We start from the raw sequence: 14,415 nt of genomic DNA, 5'->3' as shown, positions 1-14,415 counted from the left end.
AGGAGCAGTAAACAAAGAAACAAATTAAATGTAGTCACTGCGGAGCAAATTAAGCTTAAATTTAACAAATGAGAAAACAAGCAGTGGACTTGGAGGGGTGGTGTGGTGGGAGGTAGGAGGGGTGAGGGTGATGTATGGAGAGATTAACCCGTTTACTGCTGCGGACATTCTGCCGAGGTGCGGGCATTCTATTGCGTGGGCGGGGCTGCATCGGCCAACGGTCGTGCGCAGCACCCTCAAGGTAGTACTCACGTTGGCCGATGCGAGCACGGAACGGGTTAAGAGAAAGCAAGGGGCCTTCAGGCAGTGTTGTGAAAGTGGAGAGGGAGAGGTGCAGGAAGATAAATATATCTAAAGCGATGGACTTGGCCCTAGTTTCAGCTAACAAGTAACTACAAGCCACGCCTAGCCCACTTCTCAATCAACCACTTCTTCCAACCATACACAAGAGAGCTGCCTCATTTGGCCTACTGTAGTGAACTTTGTGACCCCGTCAAGGGGTAGAAGAGTGCCATAGAAAAACTACACTAAAATAAGCTAAACAGCTATATGAATGTACGTATGTGGATGCTTGCATCGCTCCCCCGCCTAGAGACCGGTACAAAGCCAGCATAACCTAGCATAAATTGTGGTAATTATAAAAAACACTTGAACATTTCGAAATGTTTTAGATGAAGAAGTGGATGAATGAAGATAGATTCATCCACGTCAATCCAAGCCCTCCCCGTTACGGCATTAGGGGTGGACAATCAGTTGGAGATAAAGTGATGTGCTAAAAAGCTCAGATTTTGTAGTTTGTGTCACGAGAAGTAACATTTCTTCATACTCTGATCTCTGATTTCCAAAGTTATCTGTTCAACCGCTGGACCACACTTCAGATACCTCTCAAATGTTTATTTATTTGCAGAGGGCATTTTCTCTCCCCGCCGCGGGTCTAAATTCTAAATACAATGTAATCAGAAGGGGGATCAGTAGACTATAGGCTACTTACCTGGTGATGAATTCTCCTCTGATGGCAGCTGCTGCGCTGCTCCGCAAACTTCTTGACCAACCAGGAGTCTGTGGTGTCTCCAATCAAAAGCGGGGGGAGAAAGTGGATTATACCGGTTTCCATGGCAACAAGTGACTGGCGAGTGGTGCAGTAATCTTGGCAGCGGAATGTCCCTGGCTCCCACAATGGGGGCGCTCCAAGGCCATTTCCCGTGCGCGGATGAAGGCTCTCAGGGGACCTCATGAGTCTTGGTGACATGACTAATTGAGCAGCCATCCTGTTTGTGTAGGCTTGCACTCATTTTTCCGAGCACTCTCCAGCGATACTTCGCTATTGACAGCCACTATTAAATGGAAAGCGCACATTGTGCGCCCACCATTGTCCCCTGAATGCTCTGTGGGCGCGCTGCAAATTCAAGTGACACCATTGTCCCACATTATTTATTAAAGAAATTAGTGCTCTCAGACTAACTAAAGCATCCCGTGTAACGAGCGAAGTAAAAGGTCTAGGCCTAATGGGAGGTAACAAATGGAGACAAGGCAATAACAAGGTGGCACGAACAAGCCTCATAATGAATCAGAAGCCAGCATTTACCAAGGACAATGACACCAGCCAAGGAGAGTGGGCGAGGCTTCCACAGGATACTCTACAACAGCATGTCTCGCAGAGCGAGCATCGCATGCGCATTGCAGCGCTAGGCTGGACCTAAAAAGGGGGAGGGGAAAATAGGATACACTTTGCAGTTGTATTTCTTCTGGCAAGTGTTAGTGCATGTCAATACATTTACATGTGTGCCCAAGAACCCTTAGTCTGTGTATTTGGCCAGGTATACAGGCTAGAATATCCCAGCCTACTCTCCTAACTGACAATCCTGTCAGTGACACAACTTAATTCCGTAATTGTGCAGTGATCCTGCAGTCCCATGCAATAAGGTGGAACCCTGCCAGTGGGGTAAGACATCATAGACAATGATCAGTCAAACCTGTGTTTATTTTAATTTTATTTTTAGGTGTCAAAAAGGGTTGGTGCAGGTAATCTCCATTAAACTGCAATATAAAGTTGTTTAGATCTCTTCACTTAGTTGCGCTTTTACACGTTAAACATTGATAAATGCAGCCTCCCTCCTGAGCACCCTGTGTAAAGTCTTCCTGATCACGTTGCTAAAGTCAGATAAGGATCCTGCCAGTTGCAGTTACTGTGAGCCTTTACCTCTCATAAATAATGCTAATAAGATTTTAGGAAAGCTCTTGGCGAATAGGCTGTCTCCTATGATGCCTACTATAAAGCTTTGCTAAGATTCTTGACTTATACCTGAGGTATACTTATACCTCTTATAAGTTTGCACAATGTTTGCCTTATTACGTCGCCTCAACCTGGAGCTAGAGGCCTCAGTGATGCTTTTAGGTTCCTCAATTACGTGTGATTCTATAGAATGGCCCTACTCAAAACAGCAGTATGGCACTAAGTTGCACTTTTATTATATGGGTAAAGCTACTCTATACCGTCCCTGTGGCTAAAATACGATTAAACCCCTTAGTTACCCTTCCAATTGCCATTCAATGCGGCACATGGTCTGGATGTCCCTTTCCCCAATATTATTTACCATTTGTATGGAACTGATTTTGTGCATGCTATGGCAGCACCATGCGCTCAAGGGCCTTAGCTTTAGAGCACGTTGTATAGCTATTTCCTTATATGCTGATGACACCCAAGCGTAAACCTGTCTCCAGTCATGAGGGTGATGTTAAAATACAAAGTGCTTAATTAAAACAAATCCTGGATACATTTGCTCACATAAGAGTTGGATAAACAGAATGTATTTCTTTTGAGGGCTGACAGTGTAAAAATGCCAAGCAAGTGTAATTTCAGTATAAATTGGCATAGCATATTGCTTAGTTTGTATTCAAATATGGTGCCTATTGTACCAAGATCTCTTAACATTTTGGGACGATGCCAAGATATACAGCTATAGCTCTGTCAATCTGTTTTCTTTTCTTGACTCCCAGGTTATCAAGGATCTGGAGGATGAAAGGCAGAAGCATGCTCAAGATACAGCACAGGGTGATGATGTCACATACATGTTAGAGAAGGAACGTGCGCGGCTTATCCAGCAGGTACATATTTGCAAACTATTGAAATTAATGGTACATTGGTGTGAGTAATGTCCAGGAAGTTCAATCATAGATGCTGAGAGAAATTCTGAACTTCATTTTATTTTACTACAGCCCCATATGGCTGCTGTACACAAAGTAGCATAACCATCACATTTCCATACTTGGTAAAAAGTGAAGACCTCATAATAAACCAGCGACAGATGACATTCTTTTTTTAGGTGATATAATATATCTGACTGAGATGACTAACTGCAGATTCCTTATCTTAGAATTATCTGCAGGCACTAGACTGGGTCCGGAAATATATCCACAGCAGTACCTCTGCATGTCTGTTGAGGGCGCCAGACGACTCAGCACGACGTTGTCCACCGATATGGCGTTGTCTGAGTCCTTATAAGCCATCCCCTGAAACACTTACTTGAGTTTCTTACGTTCCGCACTTCCACCGTGATCCGGAGAGTGGTACCTCTGGCCATCTTTGCCTACCTCGTCGTTCTCGGCGAAAGGGTGTTTTTTTCCTGGATATCTTTGGTGTCCTGAGATCTAAGATGTCGACACCCGCACCCTCATTCTATTTGTATGTAGTGTCTAGGCGTGCACCCTGACTCTGAACTATGCACCTCGTTACTTCAGCTTCAGTCTTCGGTGTTGCAGGAGCGACACATGACACTGTTGGTGATGCGGTGGTTGGTGGCCCCTCGCTGTTTGCGGTCATATTCCTCTGAGGACTGCTCAATGGCCAGCTCCTGGAGTCCTTTGTCCTCACGTCGCTTAGTAAGTCACGCTGTTCACGGTCGGTGCCTCGGCCTTCCCCTACTTTACCGCGTGCATGCATTCCCCCTGATGCGCCTTCTATTCCTCGGAGTCGGAGTGAGAAGCTGGGCCCCGCCTTCCGGTATTTCCCAACACCGGGGTGACTTTGGCCCAGATGAGCGAATACTATTTCTCCCTACTTGCTATTTTTGGATCTTAACATCCCTCTTGTGCTCTTCTTGGCCCGGGGAGGTTTGTGTGGCCTCAACTGACTCCAAACCAATGGGGTTCTCCCTTGGTGTCAGCGGGGTCCTCTGAATCCGTGACTGACTCAGTCTCGGCTCCGGTGCACAGCCCTTTGGGTTTCCCACCTGTGATGCCTGTGTTGGATCGGCCACTGCTGACACTGATTGCCCCTTTGTCGAAGTGTCAATGTCTTGGTGCCTGGAGTCGGTGATCAGTCCTCTTCGGGCTCCCTTCCTTCACTGTCAGAAGAGCCCCCTGCTCTTTTTTCCTTGACATATCAGTATTGATGTAGGCCATCACATGATTGAGCCTTCTCCTCCTGAGTTTTAATGTGTACCTGGCCTAGTTGAAGCTATTGGCCTTGATTATTTCCCATCTGCTGGCCTGCTTTCACCTCCTTGCCTCGCTTCGGAGGCTAGCTCAAATATTTCTCAGCTTTTGAGAAGAGTTGACCTAGTTCTGGGGCTACAACTTCCTTCTGTAGAAATGGCAATTAATCCCCTATTTGGGGGGCTCCAACAGGGCCAGCTGAGTCCTGAGCCTGCACTTCCCTTCAGTAAGACCCTCTATGATATTCTATTGGGAACTTGGGCTAAACCCAATCAAGGGTATCTGTGGTCCGGTCTATAGCCCATAGACACCATCCTGCCCCTGAAGACCCCTATGCCTTTCCCATCAGCCTACTTCACACAGTTTTGTGTTTCAGGCTGCTATAGCCTCCCCCAACATCAGGGCAGTGCCTGATGCTCCTCCAGACAGGTAGCCTAAAGGTCTCTATGCTTTGGGTCAGTATATCTTTTTTACTACTAGATCTGCCTTAGTCCCCTGACACGCTTGTGTTTTGAGTTGTTTTTCTCTTGTGCTGTGGGATTCAGTCTTGCGCCTTCTCCCTTCTGTCCCTGATGACTCTTGGGACACTTTTTCTCAGCTGATTGAGGGTGGTTGTCAGGCAGCTAGTTTGCTGATTCACTGTTTCAGGGATACCACAGATTCTGTCGAACGGGCCATGGCCCTTTTGATAGCTCTTCACCGACGTGCCTGGCTACGTATCTCTGTTTTTTCTAAGACTGTTCAGTCCGCCTTGGTGGAATTGCCTTTTGACGGTCAATATCTGTTTGGCTCTCAAGCTGACTCCACTTTATTTCATTTTCGGGCTACTCAGAGTGTAGCAACATCTTAGTATCTGCATACCATTCCGTCTTCTTTGCACCCTGTACTCATTTGGGCTGGGAATGGTTTCCTGTAGTATTCCCTTCTACGTGGACTGTTATAGGGCTGTGCCAGTTGGCTCTTCTTTTCACTTGTCCCTCTGCCTGCCATCAGAATGGTGCCTGGCCCAAGCAGGTATTTTCTATCTGAATTATAACCTGTCTGACAGTTCGTGGTCCTGGATTTTTCTCTCTGGGACGTGTCTTTATCTCCATTTGCCTTGCTTGCTGCACTGATGCAAGTCATCAGATTGGGAACAGGTGTCCTCCACTCTGTTTAGGCCCATTTTTCCTGGCAGATGCAAGGGAGGTGGTATCGTTCTTGGCCTACGGTATTTTGTCTGGGTCTGCCCTGAGTAGTGTCCCTTCTTCTCTCTTCAGGTGTTGGCACTTCTTGTGCAAGTTCTCCATACACAGGTGACACAGGCTCCTGTTCACTCCTTTTCTATTTTAGGTTCTTTGTAGCCATTCCTTGTCTGTATCTGGCATGAGGGGCTGACTCAGCCAACCTGCCTCTTCAATGCCTCTGAGTGACCTGTTTTCTCTCTGCTTCTGCCTTGCGTGAAGCTGTGATTGGAGCCGTTTCCATGACACCCCCGTGGCAAACCCGACAATCCGTTACTGGCCAGACTGTTCTTCTGATGTATACCTTCTCCCCTTTTTGTGGGTACATGAAGTATGTTCCTCTTCCGTTCCTCGCGGACGTGGGCTTCTTTCCTGTCCACTCCAGGTTGGTTTGTTGGAGGTTTGTGCTTCCCTAGGATTCTTTCCAGTGAGACTCCTCAACTTCTTGCGAGTGCAGTTGCAGTTATTCCTCTTAGGGGCTCGTTTCCCTTGTACCAATGCGCTACTGAGTTTGGTCTTCCGTAGCGTCAAGATCCTCACCCAAGTTGTTCTCTGGCTTGTTTGCCGGGCACAGCTGGCCTTTGCTTCTGGCCTTCCTGCCTACTAAGCTGCGGGCACTGCCTAGCTATCTGTTCCTTCTCTTCTTTACACTGGCCCTTTGGTTGGATTTTAATTTCTGGCATCAGTCTTCCAATACTAATTTCTTTTACGCTATGGCCCGGTTGTCTGCTAAGGGCTCCCGGGTGTTGGCCGAGTCTGTCGTGGTACCCCTTTGCCAGTCCTCCATTGCTGTCTTTCTTTCTCTATTCTAGTGGGGTTGTTTCTACCCTGTGGTTTTCTTTTCGATTGTCTATCGACTGCCTAATCATACCGTTTTGTCTGTAGTGCTGTTTCTGTCTGCTCCCTTAGTTTTCTGGGGTGTGTTCTTCTGCCCCACCCTCTCCGGACCGGGCCATATGGCTGGTTTCCAGTTTGCCATTGTCTCACCTTCAGCCCATGGCCACTGTTGTGGTTGTTGTTTGTATCCTTCTTAGGCTATTATTATTTCTACAGTGTGAATTGTATGTATGTTTATGTTCATACATAATATGCCTCTCTATTTCAAACCTTCTTTTCTCATGATTCTACACTGTACAGTCCCTGAGGGCCTTTTCTCTCGCTAAGTGTTCCCTCTGCCTAACGTGTTCTATGGCCATGATTGTTGCTATTGATCGCAATCCTTTATCAGCTTTTGGTGGAGTCCTCTCCCTTGCATACTTCTATGAATGGGAGTTTGGCCTGATATTTTTAGCTGTAGTCCTTAGCCCTTCTCCTCGGTCTCTTGGTCTGGTTGCCTTTCATGGGGGCGTTGTATTGCTTTGTTTGCATGGAGTGTTCTTCCTTTTTGTCTTTTTCTTCTGCCATACTTTTTCTCCAATGTCTTGCATGGGTGCGGGTTTGGTTCTGCACGGCGTTCTCCCTGATTTTACTAGTGGGATGCTTTCTTCCACCCTTCCCTTCCTGGCAGGCGGTCTCTCTCTTTTCATATGCAGAACAGGTAGCAAAGCCTGGGCATTTCCAGGAATCTATTCGCAGACCCATTTCCGGGATGGTATGGCTTGGGTTTCTATTCTAAGGTAAGGAATCTGCAGCTATCTGTCTCTATCAGATGAATTAAGCTACTTACCTTCAGTAACGCCTTATCTGATAGAGACTAGATTTAGCCGGAGATTCCTAACCAACTGACCCACCCTTTCCTGTCTGCAAACTGGTTCTCCCTTTTCTTCCAGTTTCTTTCCATGCACCTTTGTGCTTTTCGTTGAAGAAAAGAAAGCCATATGCCAAACTATGTATATAGATCATAGAGGCGCGAACTAACCAAAGATGCTTAATATACACGTTTTTCAAAAAGAGGATACTTTTTTGGGCATACTGTTTCAATGGCAGTTCCTATGTGTGGCTCTGCGTTTCAGCAATGAAAGTAGTAGCGGAAAAATTGACGTCAAAGCGCGACCTCTACCGACATGCAGAGGTACTGTGTAGAAATATTTTTAGAGCATGGGGATATTTCTACGGTAAGAAATCTGTGCCTAGATCTAGTCTCTACCAGATAAGGCTGTACCGAAGGTAAGTAACGTATTCTTTATGGGCCCTGTAGTTTTCTTCAAAATACTTTTAAACTGTTCTGCAGAATGCTAATTTTCGTAAAATGCTAGTAAATAGTGAACAACCTATTCAGACTGTTTCCTTGCTTCTTCTTGTGGCTGATTAAAAAGCGGTTGGATCTTTTGTATAATTTTCCCCATGTACAGAAATGAAACTGTAGATTTTGACCAGATTAACAGGTCATCAGGTAATGTGTAGCTGGAGGATATTTGTGACTTCAGCAACTGCCATCTCTCAACAGGTTGCTTAGATAAAGCTTATCCATAGATATTAGTTTTGTGGTGTGGTAAACTTACAAGTTTCATGCATTTAGTTTTGAATGCTAATTTAATTTGTACAAAAGCGTCCATTGAAATTATTAAAATAAAAAATGTTCAAAGAAGGCACAAGTATTACCACATAGGATGTATGCACACTTCTTGCTTAAAGAGTATCCTGAAAGAAAACGTGAAATAATGTGGATGATATATTTACATCTAAATGTGTGGGCAATTTTTAAATCTTTGAATATTGGTATTAATTTAAATGTTTGTTTACTGATTTCCAAGTCACTGCCACTGTTTTTTGGGAAATATCGGTCTTCAATATACTATTTATCAAACAATAGAATAAATGTCAATTAATAGATCGATATATCTCGGTTTGCTGCACCTTGCCATTATTAAGATTGATGACCAGTGTAGCAACATTTAGAGTGGTAATCTTCACTCTTAAAAAATACTTGCAATATCCTTAATCAGTTATAGGCTGCAAGGTGTAAAGACAGCCTGTTGTAGCAGAATCTCTGTGCAACTCTACTAACATGAGTTAACTAGCGCTGTCCCCGGATGGGGGAACGTCTCCCAAGTCGCACTCTCAATAAAGTTCAACTCATGAGATTCTTCAAATATTTGTATTCTTCTTTTTTTAGGTGCTTGTTCATGAAATACTACTTCCTTCAGTAATCTCCATGTATTTATACACAATTCTTGTGCTCTGCCCAATACATTTCGAGCTTTGCCCTTCGTCAGGGAACTTTTTCTGAAAACACAGTTAACATTAAGCATAATACAACAAGTACATAAAGGATGGCAAAATTGGTAAGAGTGATTTAAAATTACAGAGGAGGATAACCATGCTTCATACAATGCCCAAAAATAGTAACCATTATCAACTTCCAGCGGAAGAGTTTGAAACAAAGTGAATGATTTATGGGTGTTTAATAGTCCAGAGCAAGTGTCTCTATGATGCGTGGCGAACATGCAGTCAACGACGCCGTTGTCACGTATTGTAAATAAACTGTGGCTTTGCAACCCGCAAGAATGCTTACAGTGCAAAGTGTCCTTAACGGTAAAGACTCGTGCAGGGGACAGTGCGCGGCACTTTTAAATCTCAAACGTGCGTACTTAGAAAAATATGTGATTGTCACGGTGAGGAAATTGTTTATAATGAGTGAATAGGTGCCTGCAAAAACAGCTGGTGAAATTGGAGAGTTTTGACAGAAAGTGAATGTCACGGTGCGTTAGGTTTCAAACGGACTTACAGAATTTTAAATACAATGGATGCTCATTTCCACGCTGTCTCCCGAGCGGTACCCCGCCTGTAGGGACAAGACTGAGTTTGTTTACCCATGATATTTTCCATGGTGCACGATGTCGATTTGTCGGTTGAAGAAATGGCTTACCTATGTGTAGGTTGTGAAAGAATTTGCACCCGTGGTTTTCTTCATGGTCCGTGAAACCGGCTTTGATATGAACGGAGTATAAACCGGAAGTTCCGGATCACATGATCGTGTCGCAGGTCTAGAAAGGGTAATCAGACTGTAGAAAACAGTCTCCAAGTGAAATTCAAGAAGAAAGAATCAACGAGAGTGTGGTGTTGCTGTTTACAATGAAACCGCTGCACAATTTGGTTGTTTGCACGCTTATTTATTTGATAACAAATTTCCCTGAAGAGCGCCGGGCCGGCGCTGCAGCTTGTATGCTCCCGCGCCTCCTAATGAGTGCGCGCGCATCGCTCCCAAGAGGGCCGCCGCACGTCACGTCATTACGTGACGTGCTACAACTAGTAAGCACCACTACATATCTCCCCTTTTTCCAAACAGTGAAAGAGTCACTTACAGTTCGCTGTCCATATCGTAATCTCGAAACCTGGAGGGTCTCACCACAGACCTTCCGATTCGGGTTACCCTGGTCGGGTTCGCCGGGGCCCCTTGGCTCTGTATCTCGGTGCTTCTTCCCTTTCTCGGCGCAGCCGCACCCTCGTCCCTATTCCTCCCCTGTATGTCCGTACCAGTTCCTTGGTTACCGTTCGTGCTTCTCTCCTCCAGTCGTTCACCTCTAGCACTTCCCTCTTCTTGCTGCTCTCCTGCGCGTTGTCCATCTCTACATTCGGATCTTCCATGTCCTCCCATTCAGTTCCATTTTGCTCCCAATGCAAGATCTTGTTACACCTGGCCATGCGATCCTGGGACCACACAATCCCATCACTCAGCAGGGCCGCTTGGTCGTACACTTCTTTAACTTGCATGGGTTTACTATATTTACTGTCTCCTTTCTTCTGTAGCGTTGCCAACTTTACTCTCACCCACTCGCCTTTTTCCAACTTTGTCCCTTTCACATTCTTCCGTTTGTTGTAGTGGTTGGCATAGATGGACTGTGCCTTTTCCAGGTTGGCTCTTACCACCGCGGGAGACCATTCGCTGGTGATAACTTTCTCTTTCCAAATCCGGTTGTCGTGCGTGAAGGGTTCACGACCTCTCAAGATCTGGAAGGGGCTGTATCCAGTCCCAGTGGGAGTGATTCTGTAGGCCCATACCATGTTCCATATAGCTCTCTCCCAGTCCTTGTTGCTGGAGATCGCAGCTTGTACGGCTCCCATCACAAACCTATTAAATCGCTCCACCAAGCCTTTGCTGGCTGGGTGGTAGATCGCCGTGTGTTTGATTGTGATGCCGTTCCTCTGCATGAATTTGTTCCATCTTTCAGACGTGAATTGGGGCCCATTATCACTAAGGATGGACTTGGGGATGCCCTCTCTCACAAAAGTGTCCGACAAAAATTTCAGTATGTTTTCGGTGTCCATGGTCTCATCTACCTTTACTTCCGGCCATTTGGAGTATCGATCCATGAGGACACATACGTACTTCTGGGTGCCCTGGTCATCGAGGATTGGCCCTAAAATGTCTATCGATAGTTCTTCCCATGGGTTCTGTGGGGGGTCAAACTTTCCTAACGCGGGACGCAAGGGTTTGAGCATCTTGTCAGCTCCTTGGCACTGTGGGCAATCTCTGACATGTCTCTCTGCCCTTATGTCCATGCCTGGCCACCAGTAGTTTTGTTTGGTCCTTAATTTCAATTTTCCTATGCCCAGGTGGCCCTGGTGTAGCATGTCCAGTAACTTGGTGATGATGTTTCTTGGGGGGACCACTTTGTCTCCTCTGTATGTGAATACTCCCTTATCCCCTACCGACAATTCTTCCCTTACTTCGTAATATGGTTTGATGTTTTCACTCACATGTCTTTTGTCTGGCCAGCCCTTGACAATGTGCATCTTCACTTCCTTCATGATGCTGTCCTCCTCGTATGCCTCTGTCCACTCCTGGTAGCTGATGACTTTCTCCTGGTCCTCCAAGAGAGCTACCAACTCCCCTTTGCCAGTTGGGTCTTCCTCTCCTGGCTCCATGGCAGCTGCTCTGCTCAGGTAGTCTGCTACTCGGTTCCGATTTCCTGGAATGTACTCTACATCATACCTGAACTCAAGCAGTTTCAGAGTCATTTTGGATATTCTGGGAGTGGCATTGGCATGTCCACTCGATGTTAGCACCTTCACCAAGGGCTTATGGTCTGTCTTAAGCAGGAATCGGTTTCCCCATAGGAATTGCCGAAATCTCGTCATGGCCCACACCACAGCCAACATCTCTTTTTCAATTACACTGTATTTCCTTTCGGTATCGGTCAATGCCCGGGATGCAAAACTGATAGTCTCCATCTTCCCTTGTCCGCGATCTTGCATGAGCACCGCACCCAGCCCCTTGTCGCTGGCATCAGTTGTGAGCACTGTGGTGCCTTGTGGGTCATACCCTTTGAGCGGCACTGCTCCTGTGACGTCCTTCTTGATTGTCTCAAACTCACTTTGTGCCTCTGGTGTCCATTGGAAACTGGTGCTCTCCCTGGTCACATCCTCATATGGTGTGTCTTTGAGGCAAAGTGTACCACAAATTTGCTGTAATACTCCGCCATGCCCAAAAATGACCTGACCTCCTCCTTGTTGGTGGGGGCGGAGCTTCGGCAATTGCTTTTACGTTTTCTGCCTTTGGTGTGATGCCTTGTACCCCTATTTCATGGCCTAGATATGTCACCGACTCCAGGCCCAGTCGGCATTTTGTCCATTCTGCTGTGAGGCCCTTGACTTCCAGGGTTTCCAGCACCTTGCTGAGCTTCAGGTCATGGTCCATTTTGTCACGCCCCATTACCAGGATGTCGTCCTGGAAATATTAGACACCTGCCATGTTCCTAAACAGCTGGTGCATTAGCTTCTGGAACACTGCGGCTGCCAAGGCCAGTCCAAACGGCATGCGGCAGAACTGATAGCATCCGAAAGGGGTGATGAATGACGTGAGTTTTCTGCTGTCTGGGTGCAATACAATTTGGTGGTAGGCGGAGGTCAAGTCAATGGTGGAGTACCATTTGACTCCCCTGGTTTTCGCCAACATTTCGTCGATCCTTGGAATGGGGAATTTCTCCACCACGATGTTCTTGTTTAGTTCTCTCAGGTCAACACAGAGCCTGACCTTCCTGTTGGGCTTCATGACTACCACCAATGGCGCGAGCCACTCTGCACAGGTGATGGGTTCAATTATCCCTTTTTTCTCCAAGTCTTGAATTTCTGTTTGAACTGCCTCTCTCACCGCTATGGGTACATTTCTTACTTTGTGGGCGATTGGAAGGGCGTCCTCCTTGAGTACTATCTTGTGTAGGAATCTCTCCAGTTTCCCCACTGTATCTCCAAACACCTTTGGGTAGTCTTCTTTCCATTTGGTCAAATTTGGCCACACTTCCGGTTCCGTGAGCAGGATCTGTTCCTTTCCTCCTGGTTCCAATTTTATTCCCAGGTCGCCCTGGTCCAGCCATCCCAAGACGGACGGTCCCCTTTCTGAGATGTACAGCTTGCAGAATGCTGACCGGCCTCTGAACTCGAACTTCAAGAGTCGGAACCCCACCATCGGAATGTCTGACATAATATCGACAGACAGAATAACGAAATACAAAAATATCGGCACAAAAATATCGACATCAAAAATATTGGAGTCATATCTTCATAAAGGTAAGTACAAAAATATCGAAAAAATAATATCGTAGTACAAAAATATCGAAATTAAAAATATCCTTTTTCAAAATGTATTAATAATAATGTAAAAATAATTTTAAAATACATATAATTTTACAAATATTAAATAAAAATATTAAAACAAAATTAAAACTAATACATATACATTTAAAATAAATAAAACACTTAATAATTTAATGTAATGTTCTTTTTTTTATTTCATTTAATTGATTTAATGTAATTTTTTTTATTTTTACCCTGTACGCCTGTACCCCAAAAACCCCAAACTGACCCTGAACCCTAAAAATATCCCTGTACCCTAAAAACCCAAAACTGACCCTGAACCCAAAAAATATCCCTGTACCCCAAAAACCCAAAACTGACCCTGAACCCTAAAAATATCCCTGTACCCCAAAAACCCAAAACTGACCCTGAACCCTAAAAATACCCCTTTACCCAAAAACTGAAAACTGACCCTGAACCCTAAAAATACCCCTTTACCCAAAAACTGAAAACTGACCCTGAACCCTAAAAATACCCCTTTACCCAAGAACTGAAAACTCACCCTGAACCCTAAAAATACCCCTTTACCCAAAAACTGAAAACTGACCCTGAACCCTGAACCCTAAAAATACCCCTTTACCCAAAAACTGAAAACTGACCCTGAACCCTAAAAATACCCCTTTACCCAAGAACAGAAAACTGACCCTGAACCCTAAAAATACCCCTTTACCCAAAAACTGAAAACTGACCCTGAACCCTAAAAATACTCCTTTACCCAAAATGAATTAATATTATTTAATTACCAATTAATTATTAATTAACAATAACATTAAAGTAAATATATTAGCACATTAGCTGTAATTAATTTAATTTAATAATTAATATTATTTTTCCCAATTAATTAATTAAGAATAACAAAAATTATATATAAAAAAATTACTCTAATTAATGTAATTAACTAATTAATATTAAATAATTACCAACTAATTAATAATTAAAAATATGTACAAAATTATATTAATTAATTAACTAATTAATATACATTAATTACCAATTAATTAATAATTAAAATATGTACAAACATATATTAATTAATTAATTATTATTAAATTACTTCCCACCCTATTCCCCTATAAACCCATAACCCGCTACAGAACATATTTATCAATTAATCAATTAATTAAAATAAATTAAAAATTAATTCTCAATTAATTATTTAATAATTCCTACTAATTAATAATTAATTTAACATAATTAAATTACTTCCCACCCTATTCCCCTATAAACCCACAACCCGCTACAG

General features: G+C 44.3%; 1 pseudogene; it reads left to right on the top strand.

Annotated features, from left to right (window-relative positions):
* LOC147660931 (CTTNBP2 N-terminal-like protein) overlaps positions 1 to 14,415 on the top strand; it is an 81,488-nt pseudogene that overhangs the window by 46,004 nt on the left and 21,069 nt on the right.

The sequence above is a fragment of the Lissotriton vulgaris genome, unplaced genomic scaffold (genome assembly GCF_964263255.1).
Source record: "Lissotriton vulgaris unplaced genomic scaffold, aLisVul1.2 SCAFFOLD_792, whole genome shotgun sequence".
NCBI lineage: Eukaryota > Metazoa > Chordata > Amphibia > Caudata > Salamandridae > Lissotriton > Lissotriton vulgaris.
This window is presented reverse-complemented; position numbering and strand designations above follow the sequence as displayed.